This window comes from Podarcis muralis, chromosome 1 (assembly GCF_964188315.1).
Source record: "Podarcis muralis chromosome 1, rPodMur119.hap1.1, whole genome shotgun sequence".
Taxonomy (NCBI): Eukaryota; Metazoa; Chordata; class Lepidosauria; order Squamata; family Lacertidae; genus Podarcis; species Podarcis muralis.
The window spans coordinates 106,091,863-106,107,666 of NC_135655.1; the positions used below are offsets into that span (position 1 = coordinate 106,091,863).

The window sequence follows — 15,804 nt, forward strand, 5'->3', positions numbered from 1 at the left end:
ACTATTTTTTTGGGGGGTGAGGAGAACGAATTCCTATGCCCCACAAATAACCCAGAGATGCATTTTAAATAAAAGGACACATTCTACTCATGTAAAAACACACTGATTCCCGGACTGTCCGCAGGCCAGATTGAGAAGGCGACTGGGCCACATCCGGCCCCTGGGCCTTGGTTTGCTTACCCCTGATACAGAATAATAAGTCTTGCTGAAGCAAAACCAGCATGGCTTTTGAAAGGGTAATCTGCCCTGCCTCCTGGATATGGAGAACGTTCTTCTTGGATCAGCAACAGCTAGCCAAAGTTATGGGGTAAGCTAGTTAGCATATGTCTATGTTGTTTTCTTCTGTTGGATTCTGGACCTCATAATCTGTTTACTCCAAATAGGTTTAAGCTTCAAAATTAGTAATATGCTTCTTCTATGTTTTCTCTGGTCAGAATAATCATCCCAGCAGCAAAGCCAGAAAGAACAATCTCTCTGTTAACAAATATATTAGCTGGTAGCAGTGAAAACTCCGATATAAGAACTGATTCCCTTGTTTCTGTTACCACACATGTCCTCAAGGTCTGGGTTTGAGTAATACTAGAGTGACTTTCCTCCCCCATATGCAAATACTATGTTAAATGCATAAAATAAAATATACAATGCAATATGAATGTGAGTGATCTTCACACCCACAGACAAGAAGAGCAGGCATCAAATTAGGTCATATTTTCTGCATGTGTTCCTAGTTATAAAATTAACTTGGATTTTTAATGTTGAAACAAAGAATGTATATATAAACCACTCAGCATATTAAAGGCAACCACTATTTCTACAGCAAATATTTATATTACCAAATGAGGGAAAACGTTTAGAGGACGAGCCAAATGTTCCAACCAAAATTAAGCAGTTTTAAGCTCAAAGGAAAGAGTAAAGAAGATGAATAAATCACTCCAACTTAAATGAATGAAACCAAGAGTTTGACTTGAGCTGGACTGTGCCCTAGACTTGAGATCTTCAAAAACACTGGTGCTTGGAAGTCTAAGCCAGCTGCACAGACAAAGCATGAAAGTTTGGCAATGGAAAAACTGAAAGTCTTAATTCCAAGAGTACCAAACACATTGTTCATAAGTACTGTTTTAAACAATGTTTAAACAATGTTTAGGTACTGTCTGAACCCTGAAAAGACCTAGTGGCTTAGTGCTTTGCCCTAAGAGAGGAGACTATAAATTGTGTTAAAAATGACATATTTCAACTCAGTTAAATGCTTATGGACACTATGGGCAGAATAGTTCCACTGGTGAAAGCCTGCACAAGGGCTTCCATTAGTGCAATGGGGCTTCCCCTGGTTTCCTCAACTTGCACCCAAGATGCCTCCCCCCCAAAAAAAAAATTGGCTTGGGAGAACTCTCAGAGTAGTGTATGTTGGAATGGGGGCTCATTCCATCTGGCAAGCTGAAAAGTGTGTGCTGACAGAATGATTGTTGTAACTGCTATGCTGAATTTCTCCCATGACTACTTAAAATTTGAGAAATACTGATATATGTACCTAAAGCTAAAGAGCCCTATGGACATTTCTATGGCATATACTGTACAAATAGCAGCTGAAAGCCAATTACTTTGATAATTGAACCCAAGTAAGTGGGATGAAGAATAAGAAATTAGAACCAGTTTCTACTGTAAAAAGGTAAAGGGACCCCTGACCGTTAGGTCCAGTCGTGGACGACCCTGGGGTTGCGGCACTCATCTCGCTTTATTGGCCGAGGGAGCTGGCATACAGCCCTACTCAATTGTTGAAGTGGGCATGGAAATTTCTAATACTGCAGACACATCTCCCCGCCTATATATATATATATATATATATATATATATATATATACACACACACACACACACACACACTTCCACAGCACAGCAGTCAGTCATACATTTCATTTTTAAATATCTCAAGAAATATTTGTAGCCATGGGATAGTGGTTAGAATGTCATAGCACGGTTTCATTAAGATGAAAGAATTTTTTTCCAAAAAAATCATCTACAAAGAAATATACAAAGTAAATCTGAGTCCTGTTTCAACACTAGTGAGGCCGATTTGCAGAAGAGCCTTATCCAAAATAACATGTGCAATAAATTGGAGGATGGGAGCATTAGGACACACAATAGGTCAGGAGTGGGAAGACTCTGTCAATATTATCCTATATCATCCCAAGTCCCACTTTGTGGAAAGCGCCTAGGTAATACTGGTGAACTGCATAATCAAGGGAAAGGAGTCATCTGCATGGGGCAGCAGTCCCTTGGTACTGCAGCAAGAGTCCGCTAACCACCGCCGGGCACTGCTGGTAGAGGGACTCGCTCCACCACCAGTGTCCAGCACATAGAAGAACAAGCTGCATGACACTGGGGCAAATGCAGCTCATTTTTCCCTCTGTGCACTGCCGGGTCGGGACCAATGCAGCTCCATCCTCTGCCTAACAGTTATCTTGTCCAGTACACATTTTACTGCAGCATAAGGCTTCCCTGCAACATGAGGGATTTTGTCAAAAGCCTTACTGAAATCAAGATACAACCCTCTAGCTTCTGATGAGAAAAAGAAAGCTTCTCCTTTTACATAGGGGCATTGCTACAATTAGGGGCCAAAGCAGATAGTGAGGCAGCTGTATAGATCCAGCTCCGAGGGCCTTCTGGCAGTTCCCTCATTGCGAGTAGTGAGGTTACAGGGAACCAAACAGAGGGCCTTCTCGGTAGTGGCGCCCGCCCTGTGGAACGCCCTCCCTTCGGATGTGAAGGAAATAAGCAGCTATCCTATCTTTAAAAGACATCTGAAGGCAGCCCTGTTTAGGGAAGTTTTTAATATTTAATGCTGTATTGTTTTTAACACTTGATTGGGAGTCGCCCAGAGTGGCTAGGGAGACTCAGCCAGATGGGCGGGGTATAAATAATAAATTATATTATTTATATTTATATTTATATTTATATTTATTATTTAAACACAGACCTGCCCTCCTACAAAGCATAGGTAACCCGTGGCCCTCGAACCTTATTTTATGCAGGTCATTGAGGAAAAAGGGGGAAGGGGGATGACAGAAGAGAGAAACAGCTTTTGACTGCCCACCACCATGGTGCAGCCTCCCACAGATTCTATCAGAAGTAGCACGACCCACAGCAAAGATTGCCTGATCTTGTTGTGGTATAGGTGCTGGATTTTAGAGCCATGCACCCAGGGAGGACACACCCTTCTTCAACTATGCAGTGGCTCAGCTCCCTTCATTTTTCTCCTAGCAGGGAGTCAGATGCCAAAAGTGATCCTGGTTGAGAGAAAAATGATCAAGACAGCCGAGCTGCAGTGACATAAACCTCAGGAGGGGGATGGTTCAGCTCTCCTAATTTCGACAACCCTTTTGCTTAAGACACATGCCCCCCTTTTAAACTATTGAGGAGGACCATGTTATGTTTAATCACACAGGACTGCCCTAGTTTGGCCTTTGAACAGAAGCAGACTGTCTTAAGGATCTTCCTGTACAAGACATGCAATGCAATCCTATGCTTATTTGCTTAGAGGTTTTACAGTGCTATCCTATGCATAATTTGCTTGGAAGTAAGACTCACTGGTCTAAATGAAGCCAACTTCCTACCAGTGCTAGAAACTCAGATAAATAATGTAATCACCAAATGGCACCTTAAGCCTAGGGTTATGGTTGCCACAATGAAATGTCTAGGCACAGGTTGTTGGGGTTTTTTTGTGATTGAAACTACTATTACTGTTGTTGTTGTTGTTGTTGTTGTTATTATTATTATTATTATTTTCATTTCTATACTGCTTTATACTTTAAAGAACAAATCTCGAAGAACAAATCTTTAGAACACATTAAAACAGAAAATAAAACAACCCAGAACAAAAGAAATTCAAGCTTCAAGGTAAATATTTCAGATCCTTCTCTAAGTGAAGTTTTGCTTTCCCCACTCACCAACTTGGCATCCAGGGATTGCCACATGATTGCAATTGGACCTATGCCAGTCACAAAATGTGCCTGGCGCCTGGCTAGTTTCTAGCACTGCTTCCTACATAGGGTGTACAAGATTGCCACTCTGCACCCTGAACTGTGGTCTAGAGGTCTAACAATATTCTCAGCATGCTTCACAGTATGCCATTCATTTCCAGGGTTTTAAAGCCACAGCAGTTAAAAATGTAAGAAAACCATCACACATTTGTAGTAAAGCTAAGACCTCAGACACAATTATGCTCTGTATACCTAACCTGCAATAGATTTTAGGAGGATGCACCAGACTTAACTTGTCACTAGAGTGAGGCCACCTTCCTCCAAAAAGAAAGAAGGCAATGTTAGATGTCCAGATGTAATAGATTCACCAAGTTAGCCAAGTTAATTAGCCAATGATTTATGACTCCTGCCCCTTACTAGGGAATTAAATCTGAAATGTTGCATACTAGCATGGACAGATAGTAATCTACCATTCTCCAAAGCAAATGCTAGTTTATTACATTTAATAAGCTGAATATAAAGGCTAATTGTATTTTCTTAACTTTGGTAAGGAGATTGTTTTCAGTATCCAAGTAATCTAATATATGATTTGGTTGAAGGAGAGTCTGCACTATGGGGAAATCGTCTCAGAATGAAGTACTAGCTGAATATTTGGATGATCTGAACAATCTTGCCATTGGCATTCAGCTTGCGACAAGGAATTAAACGTGAAGTATCAGCTTTAATCCACTTAACTGCCGTGCCTTTCATTAAGCCAGTGTCTTGACGTACAAAGACCAGCAGGTGTAGTTTTGAAATATAAAATGAGATGAAGCGTTTTGCCCAAGATACCTAAATTAGTGTGAGTGTCTGCACGTCCAAAATGCCCCTGAATTTGAGAACAAAGGTCTGAAGTAAAGTAATAATTGCCCTTCACTTAAATGCTGCCAGATCACTTCATCAGTTTACGTTGTTTAGTAAGAAACTAAGGGTTTTCATATATAGCTTGAGTTCACACGTGGGCAGCAGAGCTGTGGTCTTTCAAAAGCTTCATGGCAAAGTGAGATCTTAAGCTTGGGTTGCCCCACACTTCATCCTGCAATCTAACCACTACAATTTACGGTAACTACTTCCTGCTAGAAAGCATTTTTAAGAACTGAAAGAAGTAGTAACAATTTTACTCTAGTAACTTTTTATCCAATTGTTTTGATGCAGATTTCAAGTGTTGCTTTTAAAAAAATGTTTTGGGGTCGTTGGCTTGTTTTAAAAATAGAGGAGGAGGAGGAGCAGTACCCCCCCCCCCTTTAGCTTCTACTTATAAGGCAGTGTTTACATTAGGGCTGAAAGGTTTAACACGTTTAAAGATAAACCAACTAAATCCTTAACTACAGATATGTCAAGCACCCTCATTGTCCAAGGACAGACTATTACATTAGATACTCACTAGTATGGAACTAAGAGGAACCTGTGTGAGCAGAAAGCACTCCTGTGTTTTATTTATTTGTCCAAGTTTTTTCATGTTCTTTTCCTGATTTCCATAGGCTCACATCTCCTCTCCCTGCAGCAGCAGCCTCATATGTGAGTGCAGAGTGGAGAAAATCCCTGTGTTGTGAGTTGAAAGCCACTTGTGATTTATAGGATTCCAATTGAGTTGCCCCCTGTACCTCACAGTCCATGCTTTATTAAGCTGTCACCTAGCACAGCTTCAAATTATTAGAATTTATTTTATTGGTATTTGGCTCATTTAGAAAAAAAGGTGTAAACCATTTAATTTAAAAAAAAACTAAGCTGTGTACATAAAATAATATAAAACACCACCACCAGATAAAATTAGCAAAGTTTTTTTAAAAAAACAAAACAAAACAGGTACACATCACCAAATATTCTAATTGACCAGCTTCTAGAGAGCATAGTAGTCACATTAGTTTGCTTCAGCCTTGTTATATCTTAAAGACTAATGGATTTATTATGGCAGAAGCTTTTGTGGACTACAGTCTACTTGTAGAATTCCCACTGCTACTGGGAGCAATTTGAAGCACTCTCCACTTGGCAGGTGTTGCAAATTCATTGGTCACCAAGAAAGGGGAGGTTTGCGTGCCATGCTGGTAACTATGGCTCATAATTATGAAGGGAAAACCAGGAAAAAATGAACATAGTACCTAATAGAAAAACAGAATTTTTCAAAATTTCAAAGGAATTGTATGGCTTGGATACAGAGTTCCTGATGAGTAGAACTCTGCTTGTGGAATGCTGCTGGAGGAGGATGGGGCAGAAGATTTTCAGTGATTCCTCTTGCAGTACCCTGTAAAATCTTATTATCCAGAGGGTTGAGCAACTCTTAGGAAGATAATGAGAGATGGTGTACAGGACTGCAGGGGGGTATGGTGTGTGTGTGGGGGGGGTGAATGGCCTCTCTTGTCTTCTTCCCTTGGGAACTGCTGCTGGATCTCAACCTCTTCTGTTCACAGAAGGGACATTTGCCAGCCTTGAGGGTTTATTTAAAGAGATTGAGTTCTATCTCCAATTACCTGGGAGTGCGTCCCACTGAATTAAGTAGATAAATTTCTGAAAATATATGGTTAGGATTTCCCTGTAAGATGGCTAGCAAAACACAAATAAAACCACTCTTAAAATGCTAACATCAAATACCATTTAAAAACTAACGCCAACAATAAAAACAGCAGATTAAAAACCAGAAGGAAAGCAGCCACAACACAAGACAAACAGCAGAAATAAAAGTGTTCATTAAAGGAGAAAATAAATATGCCTTAAATAGTCCCTGCTGCACCACCAAATTTGGTGCCACCTGAGGGTCCCTGGGGATGGCACAACCAGGGTGGTTGCCATTTTTGCAGGTGGCAACACTTCCAGGGGGGCCTTGGATGCAGATCTTAATAATCAAGTAAGCTCTATAGAGCTAGTTGGTCCTTCAGATACTGCATATTAACAACAGTATAGTAGAGTTGGAAGGGACCACAAGTCATCTTGTCCAACCCTCTGCAATGCAGGAATTTTTTTGTCCAACACGGGGCTTGAACCCATGACCCTGGTATTGATTATTGCATGCACTACCAACTGAGCTGCGTCGAGCTCAAAGCGGCTCACAATAGCATTAAAAAACAAACATTGCAACCACTGTAATATCAAAAACAGCATAAAGCAAACAACGACGACAAATTCATCAAAACAATTAATACAATTTAACCAAGTTATAGTAATGCGTCACTGAGGAAGTTATGGGAATAAATAGGCTGGCAAAGGTTTTGTGCATAGGTGCAATTTCATCCCTGTATATTCAGAAAATTATTTTTCCACATCCAAGCATGAACAAAATAGAAACAAGCCAGGTCCTGTGTTAGCCAGAAAATCCATCTGTGGTCTAATCCTGTGACAAAACAACCTAGCAACAATCCCAGCGCCACCAATACTATAGGCTGGGTTTGCCAAAGAAGCAGATGTATCTTATAATAGATATCCTTGGCACACAATTTTTGCTTCATAATGGCCGTTTTAAGAGGAAAGAGAAGAATAACAGGATGTACATGTAGTTTGAGGTGGCCAGTCATTCACAGAAAATGTACTAAAAAAAAAGTACACTAATGCAGGACTATTTGTAGTTGTCATATAGCTTTCCCACTAATGACTTGTACAGTGTGTGGCTCATGCTATCTGAATTCTTTCAGAGACAATTCCAACACAAACTTCACAGATAAGATACTCTGAATCAATCATGTTTGTTTGTACTGAACATGGAACCTTTGCCTCTTCCTGATGGGCACAGAAAAGGCTATTACGCTTTTGCCATTTTTCTGAAAGAAAATCTGTTCCAGTTACTCAGAACTATCAGGGAATGGTAAATATTTGTGCTGAATTTCACATTAGGCAGCTGTAACAAGATTTTAACTTTAGCAAAACTGTCATTGGTTCTACAGCAGAGTGCCTGAACCAAATTTTTGTCAATTTCAACATGTCTTCCTGATGCACACTAAATGCTAAAATACTTTTTTCCAACTTCCATTCTCTTAAGAGATGGTGGAACATTATATTTTGTTCCATTTACATTTAAATCTTGGACCCAGAGTCAAACACAAAGAACATGAAATATTGTAGACAACATGTCATAGAGATGTCTCCAACACTTTCTGGCAGATGTATCTTTAATAAAGGCTTTAATAGTTATGTTAGTCATGTATTACAAAAAATTATCCATCATTTCACTGGCAGTGTACTGTTTTTCTGGGAAAGCTGGTTGCTCAAAAGGGTTTGCAAAGCTTGGAATCTTTGCTCTACTTACAAATACTGTACTATAAATTTCTTAAATGAAATCGTGTAGCTTCTAAAATGTGATGTGACTGGATGTGGTACAGTGGTACCTCGAGTTACATACGCTTCAGGTTACAGACTCTGCTAACCCAGAAATAGTATCTCAGGTTAAGAACTTTGCTTCAGGATGAGAACAGAAATTGTGCTCCAGCGGTGTGGCGGCAGCGGGAGGCCCATTAGCTAAAGTGGTGCTTCAGGTTAAGAACAGTTTCAGGTTAAATACGGACCTCCAGAACAAATTAAGTACTTAACCTGAGGTACCACTGTACTATTATTTTTAGGTCTGACTTTTGTTTTGTTTTTTGGTGCTAACTAAAAATTCCAATTTTTTTGAACTCTCCTCCCTTGGTGATGTCTTTTTTTCCAAAAAGGCATTGCAACAATTCCTCTTTCCTCTGAAATTATGAACCACAAACGGCAAAACAGCTACAGATTCTGCACAAAGATACCATTCCAAACAGCATCAGCCATGCACCAGCTCCTTTTTTAATGAATGGGTTTTGTGAGAGAACAAGTCATTGATGGAATGCACCATAAAATTGGAAGAACCTTGCCAAATATTAGTGACAACCTGAGCCACGTTAGTTGAAAATTTACCCCAAATTTTGTTATGTCAGCCACTATTTGGTAATTGTTCCAGTTATTATCCAGTTTTCAGAAATGCTTTTTAACTGTTCCGAAGACATTGTTTAGGTGACTATACCTCAACATGTCCTGCATATGAGCACAGATTGCTTGAAATTTATCATTCACTTGAATAAATTATTTAGTATTCAAATTTCAAGAAACACACTTGGGAAGTTACAGAATAGTTACTTTGGTTCAGAGACCTTGTGCATGTGATTTGAAAATGCACTACCTGAAGCAAAAACACACTAAGCAATCAGCTGAGTAGAAGCAGATGGGGATGTTGTGATCTTATTAGCGCCAAACAAGTCTTGTATACATCTGTGAACTGCACACGGATGCAAATGTGATTCCCAGATGTATTAGGGGGGGAAATGATGTAGCAACCAGAGTGTCCCTGTAATCACAGAAGTCTTTGCATCTGCCATCTCCAAAGCACTGAATACTGCTTCAGCTTGCTGTATCACTGTGCCTATACTTATCCTTTTTTTGTATTTTTTGTATTTATCACAAATTAATAAAACTGTATTTTATTTTACTTTTTATTAAATTTCTATACTGCCCATCACCCAAAGATCACAGAGCGGTTTACAATATAGAAGCACAAAAAACATATAACATAATAACAAACAAAAACAATACCCCCCCCCACCACATAGTTTTAAAGGCCATAGATTGTTAAATTAGCCTAAAGCCTGGGAGAAGAGGAATGTTTTAGGCTGGCACCTAAAGATATGTAATGAAAGCACCAGCAAGCATCCCTGGGGAGAGCATTCCACAAGTGGGAATCAGTGGCGTAGCGTGGGGGGTGCAGGGGGGGCTGGCCGCACCGGGCGCAACATCTGGGGGTTAGGCTTAGGGGGCGCAAATCCACGGGTTAGGGGGCGCAAATCCATGGGTTAGGGGGCGCAAATTACTTGCCTTGCCCCGGGTGCTGACAACCCACGCTACGCCACTGGTGGGAATCCACTGCAAGAAAGGCCCGCTCTCATGTTGGTGGTGCTTTCTGGACCTCTTGTGGAGGAGGTACACAAGGAAGGGTCTCAGATGATGATCACAGGGACTGGAAAGGTGCATATGAGAAGAGGTGGTCCTTGAAGTATTGTGGTCCTGAGTTGTTCATGGCTTTGTAGGTCAAAATCAGCCCTTTGAATTGGGCCTGAAAAAATAATTGGCAGCCAGTGCAGTTGGCCCATAGTTGGCATTCTATGCTTAAACCATCTTGCCCCAGTGAGCAACCTGGCTGGTGAATTCTGCACCAGATAAAGTTTCTGAACCATCTCCAGAGGCAGCCCCATGTATAACACATTGCAGTAATCTAACCTAGTGGTTACTAGAGCATAGACAACATAGGTAAGGCTCTCCCTTTCTAGATATGGGCACAGCTGGACCACCAGCCAAAACTGATATAGGGCACCCTGCACAATTGATGCTACTTGAGCGACAGCAAGAGATCCAGTAGTACCCCCAAGCTGTGCACCTGGTCCTTCAAAGGGACTGCAACCCCATCAGTAACAGGCATCCTCCCATCCATGCAGTCTAGGGAACTACTGACTAACAGTGCCTCAGTCTTATCTGGATTTATCTTCAGTTCACCAGCTCTCGTCTAGTCCATTACTGAAGCAAGACAACCCCACTCAGTGGTTTCATGTAGATGTTAAACAGTATAGGGGATAAAATCGATCCCTGAGGAACCCCACACCGAAGGCCCCACGAAACCGAAAAGCACCACCCAAGCATCACCCTCTGGAAACACCCATCCAAGTAAGGCCAGAACCACTGCAATTTGGTGCCACCCACCCCTAACTCATCAACAACCGCTCCAGAAGGAAACCATGGATGATGGCATCAAAAGCCAGTGAGAGGTTGAGGAGCATTAACAAGGACACATTTTCCCTGTCTCTCTCCCGACAGTGCAGTACTACCTGAGAGAACATTGGGATAAAGCCAAATATCATTAAACTGTAGGCACCATCTACAGCTTCATCAACATATGTTAAGGAATTTATGAAAGAAACAATGGGTAGGAGGGAAAGTAACTTATTTAGATATTGCGACTTGTTTAGAAGTAAGCATCTCCTTATCATGAAGCATTAGAAATAAGCTTCAAGAAATGGGTTGTGGTTTATTTGTCCTCTGGCCCCTCAGCAGGTTACCTCCAGAGGCTTTGGAATAGATTCTTTCCTCCTGGAGGACCAGAACCTGTGGATTCGATCCAATATACACATCCAGTTAAAAATACATGTGCCAAAACTCTTAGGCAATATGACCTTCATTAATGGCCAACAGATTTTTCAATCAATATTTAGTAAAAGGAGGCAGTTTCAGCAAAAATGTATTCAGTGTTAATTAACTTGGAACTTCTTTACCAAAAAGCTTCAGAATACCCGTGAAAAGGATTAGAGGACAATGATTACTAATGAAGATGGGTGGTGTACATTGGTTCTTTTACACTGGCAGTTTATCGTTCTTATTTCACACTGCCCTTTAGCAAGGCAGACTAAAAACAAAATTTAAAAGATTTTGATTAATCAATCAATCAATCAAACAGAAGCACTTGCTACAATGAACAAGAAATTCTAATATAATGTATATGTAATACAAACAGATCAGAAGCAATTCTCAGTGAGATCAACTTGTCCCTCAATTAACTAGGTACAAGGAAGCAATTACTCTGAAGTGGCTGGGTTCATACTTTGGCCAAGCCACACAGGGGACCTAGTTGCTCAGGGATAAGCAGCCAGAAGCACAAAACAAGCTCTAGATACAAATATTCAGTAAGAAGCTGGTGTGTCAGACAATCCACATGATCCCAACACTTGCCTCAAAACTGTGGTCAGTTGTGGTTTGAAGCTTTACATCATCAGATGCAAATAAAGAAAACCAGAAATTCTAGAATACCATACTGAAACCAAGTCAGCCTCATAAATCCTTTCAATAAGTGCAGTTTCTAGGCTACCTCAACCTTCATTAGAATATTTAGCTACTCCAACATTGATTAGCCAATGTATTATAAATGTACAAGGACAGCTTTGCCACCTAATCAAAAGGTATACTTGTAGTCTTCCAAAGAATGAATTAGTGTCCTATTACTATTGCAGAAGTTACCATACCTGCTGCTCCTACCCATCTTCCAGTAACAACACAACTACGTACGTCCATCAAGAGTTGCAAATCTAATTATGTAATTGCACCACGTTTTCCATTAAAGCACCTCAACAACTATATGTGGACTCCCAGAAGTTGTCAGACTCCAACTCTAATCAGCACCACTCAGCGTGGTCAATGGTGAGGGATAATGGGAGTTGTTGCCCACCAACGTCTAGAAGGCAAAGGTTCACCATCCCTGCTACAGGTCTTTTTTGACAGGCTAAAAGATAGTAATATAAGCAAGGCTTCTATAACAGGTCATTGAAAGAGTCAGGGGCCATGGAAATCAGTTATGTATGCCATAATATCACCTGCTAAGCATAAAGGATGTGCTTTGGGGAGAGTTGAACTGGTCTTGGAAAACACACACTTCATGCTGCAAATTTCCTGAACAAAAACACGCCACTTTCAGACCTCAGTCTGAAGAGAAGTTTTCGCTGGCAGGAGGCCGAAGGTTTCCTCACATGTGTAGTGAATACATCATAGTCCAGGACTGTCCTGTCTTCTGTTTTGCAGCCCAACAGAGCTCTTAACATACCATTAAAGGAAATAGTCCAAAAAATGACAGTGTTGTAAAGGGGGAGAATGAAGGACGTCAATTGTCAGGCATAATACATTGTGAGTGAAATTGTAACTGTACAAGAGAAGCTTCTATGTTACCAAGTAGACTAGCCTTGCAACTAGTAGCAAGAAAGGATTTCCATCAGGTAGCATTGAAGGAGCTTTTGTAATCTGGAAGGAGACACAGTTCCCTGCCACCCTGCCCAAACAAAACAGGCCTTCAAATCCACCACAAAATTGCTAACAGAATTTTGTGTTTGCAGACAGGTTAGTAATTATTATTTATGGCATGGCAACTTTTGTTGGCATATTGGCAATGATTCAATTAAGTCATAATGAACGAGTGTACCAATGACTGCTCTGCACATGTGAACACTATCTCCTTCTGGCTTTCCAAATACTGCAAATGTTAAGGGCATTATGTATTTTAGCTGAATCTTCGTCTTGTTAGGATATTGACGTTCCATGTTAAACTGGTTTTTTTTACAGTTTTTATGTGAAGCAGGATAAAGTCAAAATTGGCTAACACCTAGCTCAGACTCAACAAACAGTCTGCACTGTCTAAAATTGCCAAATTGTTCAGATGCTCTTAAAGCAATTTAAGCATATATTTTAATCTGGCTCCTTGCTATCTTTTCTTACATCTCACCAGAACATGACTGAGTAGGTATTTTAGGAGGAGAGGATAGCGTAAGCATAAATGCAGCTGTAGAACAACACTAATTAAACCTGTACTAGGCTTGCAGCATTCTAGTTAATAGACAGTGCCGGTCTTACACTCCCTGCTGAATTAACAAATGGTTCTCCACCCACTTCTCTCATCTGTCTGCAGCACATCCCTTCCCTTTCCTGTTGCATCAGGAAACTGCAAATTGAGACGGTTCTGCACGGTGCAGCTAAATTTACCACACTGCAATGCAAGCATCTAACTTATCCTTCCCCTATGGCAATGGCTTCAACCTCTTCTTTGAATTTAGTCAAGTGCAAAACCCCAGGCAAATTTCCTTAAGGAGAAAACATTCGTTATTTGGGAGAGAGAAAAATTCATTTCGAAATACATTCTTTTGTTTTGAGATTTTTTCTCTGGAGAATCTCCATAAAGTGAAAACAGCTGCTTGAGAGAGCAAGACAGAGGCCTCCTATACATGAAAACTTTATTGGCTGTTGTTAGCTATGGCTGTATTTCACATTGTGGTACACATCCTTGCTTCTTAGCAAGGATATTGGGATTTGCTTCATACAAGAGCAGTCAATTTATCCACGTAGCTCAGTATTATTGTGATTGAAAATAGTTTGCCAGGGTCTCAGGCAGGGATTTTGCCCATCATCTGCTACCTAGAAATACCAGGTATTGAGCCTGGGACTTTCCACATGCAGTGCATGAGATCTCCTACCAAGCTAGGACCATGCACAACTAATTACCGTATTTTTCACTCCATAAGACAAACTTTTTTTCCTTCTAAAAAGTAAGGGGAAGTGTCTGTGCATCTTATGAAGCGAATGCCGCGGAGGAAGCATGGACGGGGAGCCATGGCAAGTTGACTTGTATGAAGTTCTACACATTTCTAGCAGCCTCAGTTACTGCTCTGTTGTCACCAGTTACAATCTTCTTTGCCATGGAACTGCATATACCATCCATAAAGATATACCACCAGCACAGATGTAGGATCCCTTGGTAACTGGGGAAAGGGGAGGGGAGGAAGAACAAGAAGGCATGCTGTATTTTCTAAGAACTATTTAGCTCTTAATCTCCATATTTTTAAAATCTTGGGAGTTTCAAATAATGGCATGCCAAACAAACAGAAAAATGACTGGCTTTTGTCATCCAACTCCAGCTACAACAGTAATACTAAGCAGCAGGTTTTGCTAACATGCTTCTAAGACAGGTACAAGGGTGATTTAGGCTGCAATCCTAAACTTGCTTGTCTAGAAGTAAGTGCTACAGAACTCAGCAGGATTCAGTTCCGTCCATTAGTAGTCACAGTGTTGTAATGTACATTAGGTCACCTTGCCTGGATTTAAGATATCGACTTCAAACCACTAAAAATGAATGCCAACATTATTCCATTTTCTCCTCCCAATGCACTTTCAAACGCCTGTCCTAAAAAATGCAAGGAGAGGGCACTTCGTGATATATGTATTTCACTGCTATGTTTGGCAAGCCTATGGAAGCTGGTCAGCCAAATTTATGGTTTGCTAGTAAAACAATCTTTCTAAGTACATTTGCACACATGTTAAGATTCATGCCTTATAAAGTGTGAATAAAGTAGTGTCAGAAATAGTCTACAGTAAAGATGTTTTGACAGATGCCCATAGAGGAAAACAAATGTGAGCATCTCCTGAACAGAGTGACAATTTACAATATACCTGAAGAACTGGAAGAATTTCAAGCAAGGGAGCTACTAACTCAATGTATTAAAAATGGGTAGAAAAGCAAACAGTGACTGAAAAAAGGACCAAGACAGGACCGCCACTATAACTTACTGCAAGTGTGCACACTTTAGACCAATGGTAGTTGTCCTATCAAGGACAGAGAGCTCTTTTGTCACATCCAGCTGTTCAAAAGAAAGAGGAATTTATTGAATCTTTTAACATATTTTATGCTGTTGCCAGAAATGTGTGTCATGGGCATGAAGACCAACTGTGATCCACATGCATCATGCTTAAATGTTACAGGTGAGGTGGGATCATTTGTTGTGTGTGTTTGGTGGGATTTCATGCCAAGTTTAATATGTTCATCAACCATGACAACGTGTGTGACTAATTGGTCAAGACTCCTTGTTATGCTTCATCAATATACATCAGTATACTAAAATCGTGCAACACATTTTTCCACTAATCAGAAATAAGTGGAGAATAAGTGGAGCGAAATCAGTACACCCAGATAAAAGTATTTTCAAAATGTAACGTTTTGCTGCAATTATACTAAAGATATGATATGAGAGGCTGGTGAAATTATATTATCAACCATAAGACAAACCAGTACATGGCGGAAAATAAAGCAATTCAAGTATGTCTACAGCTTAGTAGCAGAGGGCAGCAATATTCCCCTACCCACTGTGGCTAGCAACTGATATTCAAATGCATACTACCCCCAAAACTGGAGATAATTTAGCCATCGTGAGTAGGGCCACTGAAAGCCTTGTCCTCCATTAATTTGTTTAATTTCCTTTTAAAACCATCTCAG

The 15,804-nt window shown here is 40.4% G+C and overlaps 1 protein-coding gene across 5 annotated transcripts in view; it reads right to left on the bottom strand.

Annotated features, from left to right (window-relative positions):
* RBMS1 (RNA binding motif single stranded interacting protein 1) overlaps window positions 1–15,804 on the bottom strand; it is a 119,899-nt gene that overhangs the window by 51,229 nt on the left and 52,866 nt on the right. The window lies entirely within an intron of this gene.